This window comes from Schistocerca cancellata, chromosome 5, assembly GCF_023864275.1.
Source record: "Schistocerca cancellata isolate TAMUIC-IGC-003103 chromosome 5, iqSchCanc2.1, whole genome shotgun sequence".
Taxonomy (NCBI): Eukaryota; Metazoa; Arthropoda; class Insecta; order Orthoptera; family Acrididae; genus Schistocerca; species Schistocerca cancellata.
In genome coordinates this window covers 288,113,757-288,134,425 of record NC_064630.1, presented here as the reverse complement: position 1 = coordinate 288,134,425, position 20,669 = coordinate 288,113,757, and positions in this window count along the sequence as shown.

The following is a 20,669-nucleotide window of genomic DNA, read 5'->3' as shown; positions in this document are numbered from 1 at the left end:
ATCTATAGCACGTCACTTGCAGTACTGTCAAGAAAGCCATAATGCGGATTAGATCAGCATCTACTAGACATGATGGCAACACTATCCAGGTGGTAAAACTTATTACTGACCAACTACTGCTCTCTGTAACAGATATTTTCAACGATCCATTAATCACAAGTGTTTTCCCTGAGGTCTGGAAACTGGGACAAATTAAGCCACTGCCTAAAAAGAACATCGCCACAGCACCCTCTGACTACCGCCCCATCTGCCTTCTTCCTGCACTATCGAAGGCCTTAGAATATATAGTTCATGACCAGCTCAACAATACCTAACTACTAACAACCTACTAGACGAATATCATTCTGGTTTCCGTAAACATTGAAGCACAACATCCGCACTGATAAATGTGACACATGACCTGAAAGTTGCTATGGACAGACAAGAAGCGACTATCATTTGCTTCTTAGATTTCAGCAAAGCATTTGATACTGTCGACTTCGACATCTTACTAGCCAAACTTAGCGGTCTAAATTTCTCACCAAGTGCAGTGCAGTGGTTTCGCTCATACATGACGTCTCGTCAGCAAAGCGTCCTGTCTGGTAATGTAAAATCACAATGGCGGCAGGTAGTGTCAGGCGTTCCCCAAGGCTCAGTATTAGGTCCTATACTCTTCTCTCTGTATGTCAATGATGTGTCATCGGGTCTGACATATTGCAAATGTCATATGTATGCTGATGACCTTCAGTTGTATCTAAGTGCGAAACCAAGCAATCTCTAGAAAGCTATTGAAAATTTCAATACTGGAACCTCGATGCACTGTCAAAATGGGCACAGGACATAGGTCTAAAACTAAACCCATCTAAAACCCAAGCAGTACTTGTTGGTCACTCTAAGCTCAGTAGCCCAAAACATCGGGAATCCGTACCATCTCTTACCCTAAATGGAACAAATATTAACTTCTCTCCCTCAGCAAAGAGTTTGGGAGCAATAATAGATGAAAATCTAAATTAGACAGAGCACGTAACTGCAGTGTGCAAAAAAGCATCAGCATCCCTTCATGTCCTACAAAAATATAAGAAACTCTTCCCTTTCGATCTGAAAAAGAAATTAGTACAAATGCTTATACTCCCAATCATTGACTACAGTGACATTATCCTACAAGGCCTCACTCAGGAAAATTCGCGACGTCTAGAACTGGTCATGAATGCCTGCGTCCGATATATCTGTGACGTTCGACTTTTTGATCACATTTCACCAGCATATGCAAAATTGTCCTGGCCGCGTGCAGACAAACGCAGAGATTTCCATACACTCTGTGTCATCTACTGCCTTATAAATGTACACTGTCCCTCATAGCTCTCCTCGTCCCCAACGCTTGGCGCAACAACATGACAGAAACACACGTTCCCATTATAATAAAATCCTCTCTGTTCCACTGCATCGCTCAGTCACCTTCTCCAAGTCCATTACAGTAGCGGGAACCCGACTATGGAATAACCTCCCTCGTTATGTTAGAGAACTTGAAAACATGTCCAGCTTCAAAAAACAGTTAATGACGTATCTACTTAAGTAACAGTAATGCCTTCCTCTGCACATGAATGCACTTCACGTCATTACTTCCCTCTTTCCCCCTCCTTTAATCTCCCTTCCCCAAAACTAGCTATGCTAGTAAACATCTACTTTACACACCAAGATATTAATGTACATCTGCACAAATCATCATTAATATTGCCAATTTTTCTCATGTTTATCATTATTATTTGATTTTTTTTACTGTTATTATTATAGCTTTCATCATAATCTGTATGTATAGCACCTGTTGTAAAAATACTGCCGCATTTACTTTATTAGGTCTTAGTCACTACTCTTTATTCATATTGTCACTAGAGTAATCTAATTTTCTCATTTAAACTATTGTCATGATGTAACTCTGATGTGTGAAATGCAGCATGTGTGGAACACTGGTCCGATGTAAGAGAGGGCCTGATGGCCCTAATCTGATCAGGTTAAATAAATAAATAAATAAAGGTAAACAGTCATAGAAACCACACTCTCAGGACCAAGAACGTCCATTGTACAATCACTTATTACAGCAGATAGCAAAGAATCTGTCCTTTCAGCGTTTTGCTCTGGTAAAATAGTCTACAAGCAAGATTCCAAGTAGGTGCTAAGCTTTCCTCACACCCCAAACTACAGTAATGTTTCAGATACGATTAAGTACAGGCCAGTGGAATACCTAGAATAGGGTTTTCTATACAGTCAGAATCGTGGCCAATGGTAAGCTTTTAGCTTAACATAGTAAAGTAATTCCGTTGCGAGTCGTAACTTCATAATTTTGGTTTAGTGCATTTTTAATGGGCCTTGCTTATTAATCTTCTGACGGATGATCTTGCGTTTTCCTGCGCTTAAAGTTTTATTCAGAGGCAGTACTCAATATTCGGCAGATGTAATTTAAAGGTTAGTCATTTCCATTTGCATGATCAATATTAATGACTTTATCGTAAATCACCAGTATCATTCAAATCTGCTGGAATATTCAAGCTCGTTCAGATGCAACTTTCAGCATTATCAGATCTAAAACCTAAAGGAAAGAGTAGCTTACAGTCAACATATATTTTCAAAATATGTCCCTAGACTCTAGGCTGATGGCAACATGGCTTTCAATGCATGTACTCAGTTCGAGTAGTGATCAGAAACTGTGACTTTCTACTGACTACAGTGGAAACACTATCCGAATTCGAGTCGTTGTTAATGACCTAGATGTGCAACAATTGCGAATCGACCTCGCAGCTCCAACATTTGTCGGATGATGAACCCGATTATTCTTCCTTTCATTCTAATTGAAACAATCTCTTTCATTGTACTCGTTGTGAACTTTTGATTTACATCGTGCTCTCTATATTGCAGACAGGTACTTTTAAGAGTTCATCACAACGTACCTCTTAAAATAATCTCAGGATTTAGTTGCAGTGATATATAACGCTGTAATGCCGGACGTAACTATGAAAACTGCCTGTGATCTGAATAAGATGAAATCGTTTACTAACTGAATATTCCGCCGATGCTTGGCAGAAAATGCAATAAGAGAATAATTTCATATAGTCCTGTAGCTATTAATTACTGTATTAATCTGAAATCGGTAATCCTATTCTTAGATCACCAAGAAACCTGTTGATGATCCAAGAAACTAAAAACTGATTTGTGTGAACAGAAATAAAAGTTGCAGATAATTAGGAATGAATCTCCTTTTTCGTGTTAATTCCGTTAATAACATACTGTGGATAATTTGTAGTTTCGCTTCGTTCTAAAATTAAATGTCTGGATATATGTTTTGACGGTAAATGCAGCTTTTCCCCACCTAATGACGAACGAAAATAGGACACAGGCAATATACTTAGTATAAGATAAAACCACTTATTTACATGTAATACGGTTGTGTCGATATCTGGTAAGCTAGAGGCTGTGTCTAATCCTATGGAGTCGGGAGTTTTTCCTGGCACATCGGGAGAGGACATGAATTCTGAATGTGCCGGTTTTAGCACTGAGTGCAAGCGCGAGAAACAGGATGGCGCATACAAATTTGTTGGTTCCATGCTCTGGTCTGATCACTAAAGCAGTTCCTGACCTTCACCTGCTGTGAGGTCGTTGCAACAGTCATTACCAGATTTGACGAAAGTTAATGTTGAGCTTCCATCGGCCGAGTTACATCGTAGCGGTGTAAGGAGGAAACTAAGCAGCAGTCATATTTTAGTCATATTGTATATCTGTCGTACATGAAATTCAGAATTCAAATATTAATCTTTCGGACGACACAACTCTAAAAATTTCTCAAGAGAATAGATACAAGTTTTCCTAGTGTCTTTAAAACCACCTGAAGTAAGATCGATCTTACGACAGGCAGTCTGGCTTTGGGGTGCACTAGTTACGTATCTCATGGGCAGCCTAGGTTAGATTAACAACTAATGCAAATTTTGAAACGGAGGTGCATGTTCTACGAGCATTTCCTTGAAGAGTAAAACACATTAAAAATAAGAAAGATCTGCAGTGCTTATCGCTGGTTATCACTAGTCAGTCTCTCCTTTAGGTTCTTATTTCTTTCTGTTTCTTCCGTTCAGTTTAAATACCTAAGTTATTTCACCCTTTGAGTTACAACAACATGAAAAAATATTATTTTGAGATTTTTCTTGCAACATTCTTAATATTCTTGAAGAACTGGAATTTCTTAGACATACATGCACGATCAATGATGAAATGCTCAATGATCAGCTGATTAGTAAACATCAGAATTACTTCGACTCCATGGTATCAATTTTCAAAATGATAGTTTTGGCTTTATAAAAGTTATAATTCTTGTTGTCTGGTACATCAATCCCTGTGTTCTGCAGGGCTTATCACCGCTACCCCTGCTTACAGATTAAGTTATTACTAATAGTGTTAGCTATTTTAATCGTACGAATTTGTACTTTTTTACGTTTATACTTGACTGCATTGTTGTTGAAGACCACATCACGTACTGTTACGTGTAGCACACATGTTGATGTTCCTTAGAAACTGTCACTCTTCCATTTACATATTGCATGTCCCATTATGATTACTTATTACTTAAATATATTCGATCTTTAAAATGTATTATCCAATAACCGAACTTTAATTCGTGTTACATGCATTTTAATAAAATTTTTATTTTAATTTACTCACAGATTTCATTTGCGTGCGTTCCCGCCTTTAAGCCCTAAGAGGCGCGTAGTCCTGTGCTTACACTCTTGACGTCTTCAACCGTGTTGGTGAATTTAATTACACTGTGTTTAAATGATGCCATATGTCTATAATTTGGCAAGGGTGGTACTGTCGCTACGCCACCGCGCCTGCCATTAGGTGCGTACCGAAGTTAATAGCGTTATTTCCACTTTTCAGTTTCGCTACTGCTAGAGTACTTCTGTTTCGTTTTCAAAGATTTTCTTAATGCTTCATATTTATTACATAGTTCCACGCCCTGTTTAGCGCGATCTCGACGTGCGCCTATTTGACAGCATAACAGGAACTTTAAGTTTTCTAATGAGCTGTAAACGCTTTTTTTAAACTTTCATTTAGTGCTGCCCACGATAGTACCAGGCCCCCGGTTATTTATATTTTTCTTTCTTCATCTGTTTAGAAAATCTGGTGATTCCACTAAAACATGAAACCTTATGAAAGATGAAGGTATAATGCGTCATTAAACAAATAATTTTCACAACGAAGACTGTTTTTCTTCAATACAGAGAAACAGTTACGCCATTGGGGGCGAAAGGAACTTTACTGACGATTTGTCTTTGAGTTTTCCTTGGCAGGGATATGGGAGCAGTTAAGCTCTTACTGTCGAAAGAATACTTCGTCCCCGCCCATGACATCAGTACTCCACAAACTACGCTCTTACGCTCAACTGGAGGCGCCAACTGGGGTTCACTGTTCGAGTCCTCTACAGAGCAGTCCTTATGTTGAACTTTACGGTAGTGAACATGGTCTCACCATTCCTATAATATCACACCTAAGTTTAACTTGAACGCAGATACGAGCTCCAGCATGTTAGAACAATCGAGAGTATGAAGTTCAGATTCATGACAAGTTTCACTGTCCCACTTTCATCAGTGCGTCCTCAGATGTATATCTACGGTTCTCTGTTCTGACATAGTCAATATAATCGTTTTACGAATATAGTCAGATTTAGAGAAATTAATCAAAGTCAGATGCGAGATTATTAAGTAATTCCGACGCCTTCGAGTAATTATGCCAAACAAAAGATCCCACTTCTGTAATTATCGTGGTTAATTCTATAATGGTAACATTATTACATTGCGCTAATCAACTCATTGCTTACAATAAATCTAGCATTGGGTCTCCGGGTTGCACCTCTATTGAGATTAATTATGATTCAGTTAATTTCACAAACACATAACGGGTTTTGTATAAATGCCAGTTTACAACTCCTAATGAGGAAACTGAGCTACTCAATATAACACTAAAGAAAATGAAGTGAATACATAATACCGAAGTATCAATAACAGTAGCTTTTACGTCATTACATAAATTACCATTACGCTGTTCCTTTAAACATGTAAGTAGGATGTTTATATTTTCTTATTGGCAACGTTACTGATGAATGTGTGGATCTAAAAACTTTTGTCACAGTATGAATGTGAGAATGTATGTATAGTAAGATCTGGAGTTAATGCGGATGAAAAGGGTGTGGAAATGACAGTGTGTGCTGATTTTTTTTTCGATCACAGCAAAATTGTACGACAAGGTAGCAGCAATTTGCGTAATGTAGCGGCGGAGAATTGTGTACGATTCACCTAAAGTTAATTTGTCGACGGAGGAAAGTAAGGTTTCTGATGTGAATTTATGTAGTGATTTAAATGGTGTATCTGCAGATAAGGTTTCTAAGATGAAAATTTATGGTGATGATCGCTGAGGCATCGATGTTTTATTTCAGGAATATAAAGTGTTTAACAGTGAATTGATGTGTAATTTTGTTGAAGCTGCAAGTGTCGATATTTTGGAGGGGAAAAACAGTATAGTTGTGCATGCTGTGGGTAGTGAATCGGCGAAATCTGTGGAAGAACTAACAGATAATTTAGAGAGGGCTGAAGTAAATAGTGTGGATGGGGATGATTTGTGTAATCAAGTTCGTACAAATTGGTATGTGAAGGAGGAGTGTAATTCCAGAGAGAATGATCGACGTTGGTACGGTAGAACGTTATGGTCGTTGCTGCCACATGTGTGGAAACGAGAGAAGCTTGAAATTGCTAAGAGTATGTAGAAAAAGGGTAGAAGTGAAAAGCTGTTCTAATCTTTAATTAGTGGTAGTAATTTTGGAGACATAGTTTATATGTTTATTTGGGGAGTCATTAATTATTTGTTACTTTATTGTGGCACTATATGTGTGCAAAAGGGGAACTTTAGGCACTGAGCGTGCTTGGAGGTCAGTGACCTCACGGATTAAAGTAGTATATGTATTGACTTATGCTTTGTATAAGAGCATGGCAGGGTATTTAGTGGTCCATTTGAAGGGGATTAAAATTGTAATTGTATGTGCACTCAATTTTTGATGCATGGAGGTAGGAGGGATTGATTAAAGTCGATTAAATAGAACTAATTTGGGCTTACTACGATTAATTCGTTTGCCTTGTGGCTTTGATCCTAAAGTATCGTTTTCCGCGGGACGGAATCTTTAGGAAATGGTTTGTTGAGGGGTTTCTACTTTCGGTTTTCGTTTAGACAGATTTGTCACTATAAACCGTGGAACGCGGAATTCAGGGGCAGACACGATTTCTGCGAGACACTTGGTCAAAAGACTGATATGAGTTGATCAATACTTTGTGCGAAAATCTGAGTGAGCATGTGTAGTGCGACGGAAAAATGTAGTGCAAGAAAGCGCCTCAGCCCTGAGTGAGTGGCACAAAAAGTGCTTACAAAATCGCTTATAAGTAAAAGAGCATTTAAAAATTTTATTTCTTGTCAAGAAAATTTTTCATGCGTAACTGAAAGGCAGTCATTTCTTTAGTATGTCGTTTCGTTCATAATTTATGTTAGTTTAAGATTATTTCAAAATTCAGTCAGCTTCCACACCACTACAAAATTATTGTAAACACTATTAGCCTGGCGTTTTAATCATTTAGTTCTGTCGATTGAAATTTGTTTTATATGTACTTGTACGAATTGAACAGTGCTACTTCTGAACACACTGGCAAGCCAGAATATTAGTAAGTGGAGGTGTGTGAGGTAATGGGCGAGTTGTGGCGCCCTAGAAATACTCTAAGTTCAGAGTTGTTGTGGCCACACTGGAGCCTCCACACGGGCCACGGCCGCGTGGTGCCGAACATTTGCTAGGGTCCAATGGCCACGTGGCTCGGAATTTCATGGTGACGCTGTGTCGATGAAAGAGACTTGTATGCCGAGAGTGCCAAAGATGGTGGACTTTGTGAAACCATTTCACAGTTCGTGTAGAAAATGATAATAGCCAGATGAATCTTGACACCTCAAAAAGAAACATGTATATTACCATTATTTGCACAACATTTCTGATGGTATAATCAGCTTTTCACAATATTTATTAGTTTTAAGTTTAGTATGAGACTGTAAATTGTACAAGTAACAGCCAGCAATAAATTTCCAAAATCTGAACGGATCATCCGATTTCGTTGATCGACGTGTCTTTAGAAAGCTATTAGTGTAAACCTAAATTGGTGTAAATTACAGCCATGTAGCATCGAGGTCAAAGTGACCGATTACTATTGATCAGGTCATAAGTACTCCAAAGTTACACGAAAAAACGCTAGAAGCATGCTTATAAATATATTAATTCCCGTATGACTTTGTTTATATCCGATATATATATATATATATATATATATATATATATATATATATATATATATATATATATATATATATATATATAGGAATAGCAAGCAAAACTAGGCCAGTAGCCTAATATCTCTGCGCTTTCTGAAACACAGTAAATATTTAACCAAATGCTTCATGAGTAGTATATATATATGAAACACAGTAAATATTTAACCAAATGCTTCATGAGTAGTATATATATATATATATATATATGTATATATATACTACTCATGAAGCATTTGGTTAAATATTTACTGTGTTTCAGAAAGCGCAGAGATATTAGGCTACTGGCCTAGTTTTGCTTGCTATTCCTTTGATTTATATTTACTTAATTTGTTTACGTATTTAATAATGTATGTTAGAGCGTGTTTATGGTCCAGCCGTAGGTATATTTATTTAATTTCAAGTTATTTAACTGTAAATCCAGTATTTCGTATGTGTTTCACTATGTTTGTGTGGGTGCGTTGGCTTGAAGACATGTTACGAGCACTCTAGCCAATCATAGCGCTCTTGAATGGGGAGACTAGATGGAAGTGGGAGAAGAATTCTGGGAAGTATGAAAGAGGACACAAGGGAGACCGGGAGAGTACGCCGTGATGGATGCACGGTGCCGGAAGAGACTTGGAGAGTTTGGTGCGGTTTGCGCATGGTCGTGGGTGATATAAATACTTCAGAGTGCCGACTTGTGCATTTGTGAGATTTTCGTGGCTACCAGTAAAGTCATAAAATCTAAACAGGTTAAAAAAATTATCAATTTAAAAGTAAGTACACTATTCATACGTAATGCTCAAGGAGAAAGTGTATCGCTTCCCACGCCCGGGTTCCCGGGTTCGATTACCGGCGGGGTCAGGGATTTTCTCTGCCTCGTGATGACTGGGTGTTGTGTGCTGTCCTTAGGTTAGTTAGGTTTAAGTAGTTCTAAGTTCTAGAGGACTGATGACCATAGATGTTAAGTCCCATAGTGCTCAGAGCCATCTGAACCATTTTTGAGAAAGTGTAAACATTACGCGTTGCTTAAAGGCAAACGCTACTACTGTAGTGTGCATATTAATTGAGGTTATATCACGTGCGGTTAAAGGCGCTGCAGTCTGGAACCACAAGACCGCTACGGTCGCAGGTTCGAATCCTGCCTCGGGCATGGATGTTTGTGATGTCCTTAGGTTAGTTAGGTTTAACTAGTTCTAAGTTCTAGGGGACTAATGACCTCAGCAGTTGAGTCCCATAGTGCTCAGAGCCATTTGAACCATTTTTTTGAGGTTATATCGTATTTTACAAGGAACTGAAATTCGTTATGTACACTCCAACTCACACATCAAATTATTGGACTCTTGGCGCCTTGTTTATTTACAGAAATTATAGGTTTTCTCGAATTCAGCTGACTGCTTGTAAGTGTAGCAACATACTGCGTTATTTGGGTTGGTGTTAAATTGTCATTTTACCTAATAATTGAGCAAAAGTAGTTTCTCTTCACGGAAAAACGTCTATAAGACACTTTTCGTCCATTAATGGTGTGGGAAAGTCTATTGTTTGAAAAGCTTTTAGGACATGTAGTGATAATACATCGTTGTCTGCAAAGGGAAAAGGCGATGTGGACGAAACACCACCGCTAAAACTGAGTGCACTGTACTTGAAAACAGTAGAATTCATTCTTGTAAGACATGTACGGAGAGACGTACTGGTGATAAGTGTTGAAACTGACTCTTTGACGGTACGGCGTAGGATTCTTCATTATGATCAGAACGCACGAATGTGAATGGGCCAAAATATATAAATCTTGAACCTGCACAGACTGTAAAATTATAAGTTTCAGTAATTAGTCACATCTGATAGTTATAGGTTAGAGAGAAGGGCTTGTCCCTCAAAGCATCCGTGAGTCAGTGAGAGATGAGCACCTTAAACGGATTGCCAAATACGCTCCCTAAACGACGTTTCGGGGTTAATTCACTGCAAGTGGCTCTGGGGCACTACGTAGTTCCAGTTCATGGCCTGATAATTCAAGCAAATGCCGGGAATCCATAGGCAGAGGATAGTCCCATTCCTTTTCTGACCTTGGATTTACATTTCAACATGATCTGCCTCTTTGTCACGCTCGTGCGATTCATGCACAGTAATATTATTTCCAAAAGGTCCGAAGACGACAGCTATACTTTGTCGAAATAGATAGTTCAACAAGCGATTTTGGCTGCAAAAATGTATATTTATCACTTCTAAAACAGTCAGGACGTTCATGGAAGAACACAACACTGATGTGCCTCAGTGGCCTGGTAATACACCAGACTTAAATCAAATCTAGAATTGCGAAGTTTTGTGAAAAGGCGTATTGGTAAGATAGAATTTTCAGCAAAAGAATGCTTCTTACCATATGTGGCGAAAATGTGGCTTCATGACCACGAATTACGAAACATTTGCTCTGACCTTGTCGAATTTATGACACAACGTATTCAGAAGCTCATTAAACCAAAAGAAGGACACATCAGTTATTAGTGTTCAGTAAGTTACGAACTGTATACTACATATATTAATAAAAGTGTACTTTGATTGTCTTGTCAGAGCTAATTTGCACAGTACTATATTATGTACAATCTGCAAGTTAAATATCGATATACTTGTTTCCTTATTTATGTACCCCACTAAATATTTTCTTGACAACTTCTGTTAGCAACTAGTTTGTGTTCTGTTACTTGTTTTAGACACATTTCTGATGTCGATATTGTCTTTCCGTTTGTGAGGACGGTATGAAATATAGGACTGAGAACATGACAAACATTCCTTCCGTTTCCGCAGAAAAGAATACGCTGTCACGTGTTTGACCTCCGACGCCTTTTTAAAGAATGTTCCTCTTATGCCTTATGCAAAGTCGTTCGCGCCGAATAAAATGTGGCGTATTGGAGCAAATAAATTCAATAAATGCTCCCTGTAACGTCCTTTATGTTCAAGAACAAACGCAGTGTGTTTGTGCCGAACTGATAAAAATGGCGAACAGACTACAGGAAAAGTAATAAACATGATTTGCACGAGGGAGGCGGTAAGCCTTGAAAAGCCGTAGCGTTTTGCGAAGTTGTTCGCGACTGGCGACTGGTGGTCATTATTTGCAGCTACAAGGCGGCAGATGTGATGTACAGTAAAGTGGCAGGCAGCTGCCGCAGTGGATTCCGTGACCAGCGGGACATGTATTCCTACTACTGCGAAGAGTGCCCAAACTCTTTCAGATGAGCATTTGTGTCAATCTACCCGGTAGTTATAATTAAACTTTCTTTTATGACACGTTATAACACGGAAACTAATTACCGTACGAGGACCAAACTTGGAAGCATTAATGTCAAGTACTTAGGGATGAGAAATAATGCAGAATCCATTCAATCGAAACAGTGCAGCTACAGTACATCATACCATTAAAAACCGGTACCAATACTACTACAAAAGGGGCTCAATATGGAGCCCATCACCGTCAAGAAGAGTCGAATTGCAGGATAGCATTCTGCTCAGCAGAATGAACCATATCGTAAGTAAGCTGGCTACCTCTCTTGACACGTTGCGCTTCAGAACAGTACATGTGTGAATGTTCCCCTGGTAAGTTCTGTCCTTGGGGGAGCCACACAACCAGAAATCACAGGGAGTCAGATCAGGTGATCTGCCGGCCAAGCATTTAGAAACGATCGGCTGATAATTCTACCGTTTCCTGTTGCGTTTCGAAGAAACATGTGAACTTCACCAGAATGAAAACCGTTGAGTTAAATGCGTCCATCCGCAGTTACGCTAGCCAGTCACACTGCCCGTCTTTGGTCCTTGAGGGGTAACCTGTTCAAAATAGAGTGGGACAATGTTGAACGTAGCCGTGAAGCCACACCATACGGTGACACGTTCGCTAGACGGTGACTGGAGGTGAAGATTCCCACACTCGGCAAATCTGTGTGTTCACCTTACCCGTCAGAGCAAAATGAGCTTCGTATGAGCTTCGTCTGTCTAAAGGATGGTCCAGTGCCAGCCCTCGTCGACTTTAGTCCTTGCGAGGAAGTGCAGAGCGAAGTCAACACGTCGTTGTGCGTCCTGTGACGCAAGCTGCTGTATATATGATCTTCAACGGATACCATTTGAGAATGACACCTTCCGCACAGTGACCACGCGATGTTCAACTGTTGTGACACAGCACGCGTTCTGCCTGACAATCGGGAATTACGCGCAGCCTTATCTGTCACAGTAACAGCGATTTCATCAACCACCTGTGGTGCAACTGGTCGTCGGCCACTTCACGGAGCGACGCTCTGTTCTCCAGTTGGTTCTAAATTCTTCATCAAGCTCTGCACAACAATTCTTCCGGCCGGCGATTTTCTCGAAGTGCTGCTGCAGTATAATTTTTGTTCTGATAATAGAGCTGCCCTGGTCCTTTTGTCCAAGTTCATGGTGACATGTCAACAAGTGCTCTGCGACTGGTAAGGTGTGTGAGACTAAGAATCACGATGACTGCTCACGGCACCTGCTGGCCGTAGCTGGAACTGGGCGGTGGCGCTATGACGCATGGAAATTAAGCACACCATACTCTGGACATAAATGCTAGCAAGTTTGGTACTCGTACGGTAATTAGTTTCCATGTTATAATGTTTTAAATGAGAAAAGTTTAATTATAACCGCCCGCTATGTACTACAACATTAGCCACAAGGAAAAGCCTATAATAACTCAGTGAGAAGCCACCAGACGGAGCTATTATCAGTTTGGGCTATCTGTACGCTGTCACCATTGTGGTTCAGCATTTGGTATATTTTCTTCTTCAAACATTTCAGTAGTACCATTGTTCAGCAAGCATACTAAGAATCCAGGCTTTTATTGTTTACCAAGTTTTATTTAATATTATGCTATAAACATAGTAGCAGTAGTCACATGAACATGTACACACAGGTTGACAGATGTGATTACCGCTATACAAACTCTAGGGTTGCATCGATTAGGGGATACGGAACGAAAAATGTCTGATGAAATTATGTCCGGCAATGCATGGTTTCCCTGCTAGAGACCATTTATCAACCATACTCTGTCACAGAGACTAATGTCCATTATGCACTACACCAAGCAGGCAAAGTTGCAGTATGCATGGTTTCCTCCTAGAGGATGCCACTGTTCCTCTTACGTCACGCCCTAGCGCCCTCTCCTGCCACAGTAACTCGTAATGTTGCGTCCGATTCACTTCTCCTGCTGACTCCCCTGGTAGTCGATGTGATACAGAGCTGTACACAATGGTTCCGCATTCGAATCGAGAGCACGCCGACTTGGTGTTTACTCACAGAAAGGCAATTCGCAATAGGCAGCAGCGGCACAGTTGTCTCAGGAGACCTATTCCCTCTGGCAACAACAACAGCATTCAATGTTTGAACAGTGCTTCGCCATTTGTCTGAGACAGGATCGTTTCAGGACGCAGGAAATCATAAAGGGCGTACCATAAATGTTCGGACACCAGATTTGGAGGAAAACGTGATTAACACTGAGGAAGGCGACTAGTATGTCAGTACTAGGCAGGTGGCCCGGCAGTACAGGGTAGGCCAGACGATCGTGTGAAACGTTCTCCATGACTTTTTCTTATCACTTACACGGTGTGCAGGGCTTACTAGTGACAGATATCCCACATCGGGAGCATTTTCGTCACTGGGCCCTTCACCAGGCAGCCACAAAACCGGAATTTCTGTCATCTGTCCTATTGACAGATAAGGCCGCCTTTACACGCAGTGGTACCTTCAACTTTCACAATAGTCTTCTGCGGGATAGTATGCAGAGTCCCCATGGTATGGCGACAGCAAGTCATCGGCATCGGTGCAGCCGAATAGTGTGGGCCGAGATAACTGATGATCATATTTCGGAACCAGTCTTCCTTCCACATCGCCTAACAGGCCACAATTTTTGGCGTTTCTTGCGGGTGACTTTTCCTTCCCTGCTGAAAGAAGTGCCATTAATGATTTGAACGGTTATGTGGCTGCTACATGATGTCCCTGCAGCCGATTTCGTCGTTAATGTCGGGACACAGCTCAATCGTGTCTTCCTTGGTCGATGAATCTGACGACGGGGTCCAGTTGCGTGACCTGCTCGTTCACCGAATCTCAACCAGTGCGATTTCTTGTCATGGGATCATCTCAAAAGTCTAGTGTATGCATAACCCGTTCCAGATATGGAGATACTGCAGCAACGAATTCATCTTGTCTTTTACACTATTCGGATGCAGCATGGCCGATGTGAATGTGTAAGACAGGACTCAGCACAACCAGGAGCACTTCCGAAGAAGTCCAACGTAGCTTTGTACGAAACGTCAGGGATATAAGAGTTCCATGGGCTACGGCCATACAACCCGGAAGAATTCTTGGCAACGGTCGAACTTTCGTAAGCCAGTTTTTTCCTAGCACTTGTATGTTCTACAATTATTTTAATGGGATCCTTACGCTTTAGGCTGCTGCTGAGAGACGATTCTCGTTTAGTCGTTCAGAGTGAATGGCAATGTAACAGAACAGTAATAGATCACTTGGTTTATTCATGAGCAATACATTACATACATTTACATGAACTACTAGCGCTATCAGCAATCGACGATCATCCGTAGGCCTATCTGCGGCCCGCAATTTTCTGCCTGTAAACAAAAGTACCGTCTGGACACAGATTCTCAGTTCATCTGGCGTTACCTACTAGACCACTGACACTTTAACAGGTAGGACCTTGTAATATTACCATGGATTGTCTTAAGAATTACTTTTGTATTCACTATTTCGTTCCTTTAAGAACTTCGAGTTGAGTTCTGTATGCTAATATCAGAGATGTGATTTATGCGAAGTACATGTATTTGAAATGCAGACAAAAACTTTAGAATGCATGTTTTCGTTCTGCATTTGAAATACTTTTTGTGGAGAAGCATTTTTTTTATTTTATTTGAAATACTTGGAATATTTATTTTTGTACTTCTAAAATGTAAACTGCTACTCTTGATTTTTGTATTTCAAATTTCATAGTTTTCTATCATTTAGTCATTAATTTGTTTAAATAGATGTTGTTCCACGATGGATACAGATGAGGCAATAAGCGCCAAAGGTATACCTGTCAAGCAAATATCACCATGACCCTAAGTATTAGAAAAGGCTCTAACACTTGAGTACACTTCGTATGGTCATCATTACTAAAAGGTACCGAAACCATCTGATAACGACAAAGGAACTTAATGTAGAAGAAAGCGAGGATGTGAACAAGGTCAGACATCAAATAATTCATACAAAATGTTTATGATGTAGGCATGTCGAAATGACAAGCACTTTGAAACCTGTGTTCAAGGTCTCCCACAGCTTGTGAGACCAATTTAGAAACAACTCTAAAATCCTCTACTAATCCATATTCAACAGGATTGAATTCATATATAATTCTATTCGAGATCTAGTCACTGTCAAGAATACTCTAAATATAACTTTAAGACAACTCTGATTACCAGCTTATGAAGAAATTGAAATACAATCCCTATTGCTGACGGCATCATAAGTTTAGAAGAGGATAAGAATATGTACAGATGTTTTGAGAGTTTGTACAAGTTAGAGAAACCAAAAGCTTAGGATAGCGCATTAGCATCCATATCTTATCTTTTTCCAAACAGAAGTGGGTACGTGAGGTTAACAGGAAATACGTTAAAGAAATGTTTACTTCAAAAGTGTGGAAGATGAAACAAAACTAAGAAGATGGGTAGAACTTGCAAGATTCTGTTTAAAAAGATTGACTCTTATTATATATTATGAGGACTCCGAGTTTTCTGTAGCAAGTGATAGTGGCAATTCTAGGGTAGATCTGAAAGCACTACAGTGTTTAAAAAATAGTTCAGATTGTTAAACTGATACCCAACTGTAAAATTTTTGTTCTTGGATATAGTACTGGTTTACCAAGTCCTGATCTTAAATGAAGTGGGATAGATTCGTACCATTCTTTGTAAAGACATTGTATTCACGCCTGAACACGAGCATTTGCACAAATCAATTTATAAAAATATACAAACATTTTTCTAAATTATGACTGACTTCCTTTGTTTGCCATTTTTCTGTCTTTTCATTCTTGCAGAGATTAATTACACTGGATGAGTCTGTTCAAGGCATTTTCATTTCTGACAAATTCTACAGCCGAGATCTGGACTGATATGTTGGCCACTGTAGGCTTTCACAGAAATTTTAGCTTCAATTTCGTCATTTTGAAATATTTTTTCTTAATTACTTTACCCTGAGTGAGCGATAACTGTGTGTCCTGCTCTTCATATAGCAAGGTTGTTATGTTGTACGCTCTTCGTTTTATGATCAGGAGAGAAGCTAGAAGAAAGTAATAAACCTACAAATTTTTTACAATAGACATATTTTGAGTCATTTTATTTATCTATAAATTTCGACGATAAGCGATCAAACTGAGATACCTTAAAATCCATTTGTATCGGAAGTAATGAAATCTTGTTGTTATTGTTGTTGTTGTTGTTGTTGTCACGGTCGTTGTTGTTCATGACCATTGTCACGCAACTCCAGTAACAAACTGACAGACTCTTGAGGCCTCATAATGTGTCCTATCAACATATCCTTGGTTTCAATGAAGCTGTCACGAATTTCGTTTCCAACTGAATGCAGAACTTCCTCATTAGTTACGCAATCCAAGCAGGCTTTATTTCTGTGAAGACTTCAGCCCAAATAGCCGTACATTTGACCTCAGTCATCAGTTGACATCATGTGATTATGAAAGTGCAAGTCTCATCATTTTCGAATAACTACTGCAACTTACATACGCTTAAATCTACTTACATATTCATCTCATGATCTCATTCGACAACATTTACCTGCCTCCCACACTTCTCTCTAGTAACAAACTGGAAGACTCTTCAGGCCTCATAATGTGTCCTATTAACATGTCCCTGGTTTCAGTGTAGCTGTCACAAATTTCGTTTCAAACTCAATCCAGAACTTCCTCATTAGTTACGCAATCCAAGGAATCTCTGTGACGACTTCAGCCCTCTTAGACGTACATTTCACCTCAGTCATCACGTGACATAATGTGATTATGAAAGTCATACGTATGTCTTTGGAAACGTTCGCTCTGTGTTTTTTAGAGTTTTCTGTGCATTGAAGTTGTTTAGTAAATTTCGTGCCTTATTTTTCAGCTGAAGTTTCTTATTGTTTCTAGTGAAATATTTCAGTAAATTTTCCATTCAGTGTTTTAACTTTGTTGAGTGTTCCAGTGCTCGCTTGATTTTTGGTTTTAGCTAGTAATGTTGTGAATTTTTGTAGGTATTGGTATTAGTTGTGGTGTAGTAGTATTAATACAAGTAATTGCTTTCTTAGTAGGCAGAGAATTCCGACACCGCTATTGTTAGTTCTATAAATACTGTAGTTCTAATCGTGTAACTGAACTAGGTAACATAGATTTGTGTTTCCTTTTTGGGAACAGTAAAATTTTACCATGAGTGAAATGTGTGGGCTCTGTCGTACGTTTTTGAGTAGTGGGTCACAGCGTGGGACTTGTTCAAAGTATTTTAATTATGGGAATGCAGTAGGGAAGCCATTGGGGATTCTATCGAGATCATCTCCTGGGAATGCAGAATCAGTAGTAGAAGTAAGTTGTTAGAGGAGCAGGAGCATAAGATCTGTGCCCTTCAGTTGCCCTGCAGTTACAATGCGTAAAGGAGGGACTAGATAGGTTGAGGAGGGTGAAGCGTGGTGAGGAATGGGATCAGGCAGTTGCAAGAAGGCAGCTAGGAGGATGAGGTGCAGGTATTCAGACAGTTATGCTTTGCGTATATGCAATAGAACTGACCAGCTGTCAGAGTTGAGAGGAGCGGAGCCTCTTGTAGCTAGATGTAGGGAACATGCAACAGTCCTCAGCAGTTAGGAGGCGTAGGTCAGTTGCAGAGACTAACAGAAAGAAGAAGGTTCTGCTGTTAAGTAGTTCGCATGGTAGAAGTATGGGCCAGCAGTTGCAGGAAGTGTTGGCGAGTCGGTACCAAGTCACCAGCATTGTGAAGCCTAGTGCAGGGTTGGCTAGGTTGACTGACAGCACAGGGGAGTTATGTCGGAATTTTACGAAGGAAGACCAGGTAGTGATAGTGGGTTGAGTAGTGATCAGTCTTCATATGGGCGGAGAATATGATGTTGGTGGACACCTGGTAAAGATAGCTACTCAAACTGGTGGCACTTATGTTCATTTCGTGCAACTTTTTCAACGTCATGATCGACCTCATCTTAATGCGGCTGTTATGTTCTGGGGATGGCGCTGATGGCAAAGGACATGGATAACATTTCAGTGGTGCCAGTTGGGTCTATCAGTAGGCTTCACTAGGCATGGCCTGCACTTCAATAGGTGCGAGAAGGTGAGGCTGGCAAAACTTGTAGGTGACAGTGTAGTGGATGGTGGTGGGATCACTCATTGAAAAATTCCTGCACTAGTTGGGGTTAGAGCTGCAACTTTTTTAGACTGAAGTCAGCTGATAGGTATACCTGCTTAAAGGAAGTCCCTCTAACTAAGGGCTCACCTTCAGATTACGTCATGTTTCCCAGTAGAGAAGGAATTAGCATGTATCATCAAAATATAAGACGTATTAAAGATAAAGTTAGTGAACTGCTTATACATGTTGACTCCGACGTTAATGGTATGACGGAGCACCACTTAAATAAATTGACAATTCGTAGGTTTCTTTTACCAGGATACAGATTAGCTGGCCGTTTTTCAAGGAGTTCCTTGTGGGGTGGGGCAGTGGCTATGTACGTAAAAAAACAGTATTTCATTTGAGTCCATAGATGTATCACGGCACTGCACTGAACAGATATTTGAATGTTGAGCAGGGGCAGTTGAATTTAGTGAAACTAAACTTCTAATTGTTGTTTATAGGTCCCCTAACCCCGACTACAGAGCATTTCTGCTGAAGATAGAGAGGGTTCCAGATTCACTTTGTAGGAAGTACCGGAAATCAGTTACATGTGGTGGCTTCAGAGTAGATTTTGTATAGGATGCTGCAAGAAAAAGGATGTTTGTAGATCTCCTAAATTCATGTGATATGATTCAGACTGTGTTTCTTCCAACTAGGGTGCATGGGAACAATAGCATCGCCACAGACAATATGTTTATACATTCTTCATTACTAGACGGGCATTCTGTTAGTCAAAGGGTGAATGGCATTTCAGACCATAATGCGCAAGTTTTAATATTAAGAGGCTTTTGTATTCAAGCAAATGTCACATATAATAACAAACTATGTGGGAAAGTTAATCTAACAGAAGTAGAGAGTTTTTTAAACATTGTCAAGGAACAAGAATGGCAGGATGTTTATAATGCCAATAACATAGATGATAAATGTAATACTTTCCTTAACACATTTCTCATGCTATTTGAGAGTTGCTTTCTATTAGAACGTTCTAAACATGTACCAGCAGTAATAGACAGCCCTGGTTGCTGACTAGTTGGATAAGGATCTCATGTAGGACAAAGTGGGAATTATATCAAAATGTTGCAATAGTCACAATCAAGCTAATATAGACCATTACAAGCAGTATTGGAAGGTGCTTAAAACGTTATTAGGAAGTCAAAGAGTACAATGTATGCAAGTAGGAAAGATAATTCACAGGATACAATGAAAACGATATGGTCAGTTCTGCAGGAGGTGTCTGGACAGCAGCCCAGGGTCGACTATATGAAGTCAGTTCGTAGAAAAAAATTATTCTCTTACAGATAACAATTTTCTGTGCATTTCTGGGGAAATAAATAAAAATTTAGTTCCTACAGGGAATCATACAACTTTCTTGGCAAATGACTTTCCGAGATTGATGTCTGAAATACTCCTCTGTGATACAGACAAGGAGAAGTATGAGTCAATAATTAAATCACTGAGGACTAAGAACTGTCATGGTTTTCATGGAGTGCCTAGCAGAATAGTAAGGTACTGTGCTGCTCATGTTAACTCTGTATTTAGGCATACTTGTAATTTTTCCTTTAGGAATGGTCAGTTTCCTGAACGATTAAAGTACTCAGTACTAAACCCACTTTATAAAAAGGTAGAAAGGATTAATGTAGACAATTTTAGACCTATTTGTATGCCATCAGTGTTTGCTAAAGTTACTGAAAGAGTGCGTATGTAAGGATAATTGTTTATTTTATATCACATGATTTGCTATCAAATGTACAGTTCGGCTTTAGAAGTCGTTTAACAACTGAAATTGCTATTTTCTCTTCACTCTGTGAGGTACTGAATGGGTGAAACAAAAGGTTTCGAACAATAGGCATATTTTTTAATTTAACTAAGGCATTTGATTTTGTTCATTACAAAAAATTG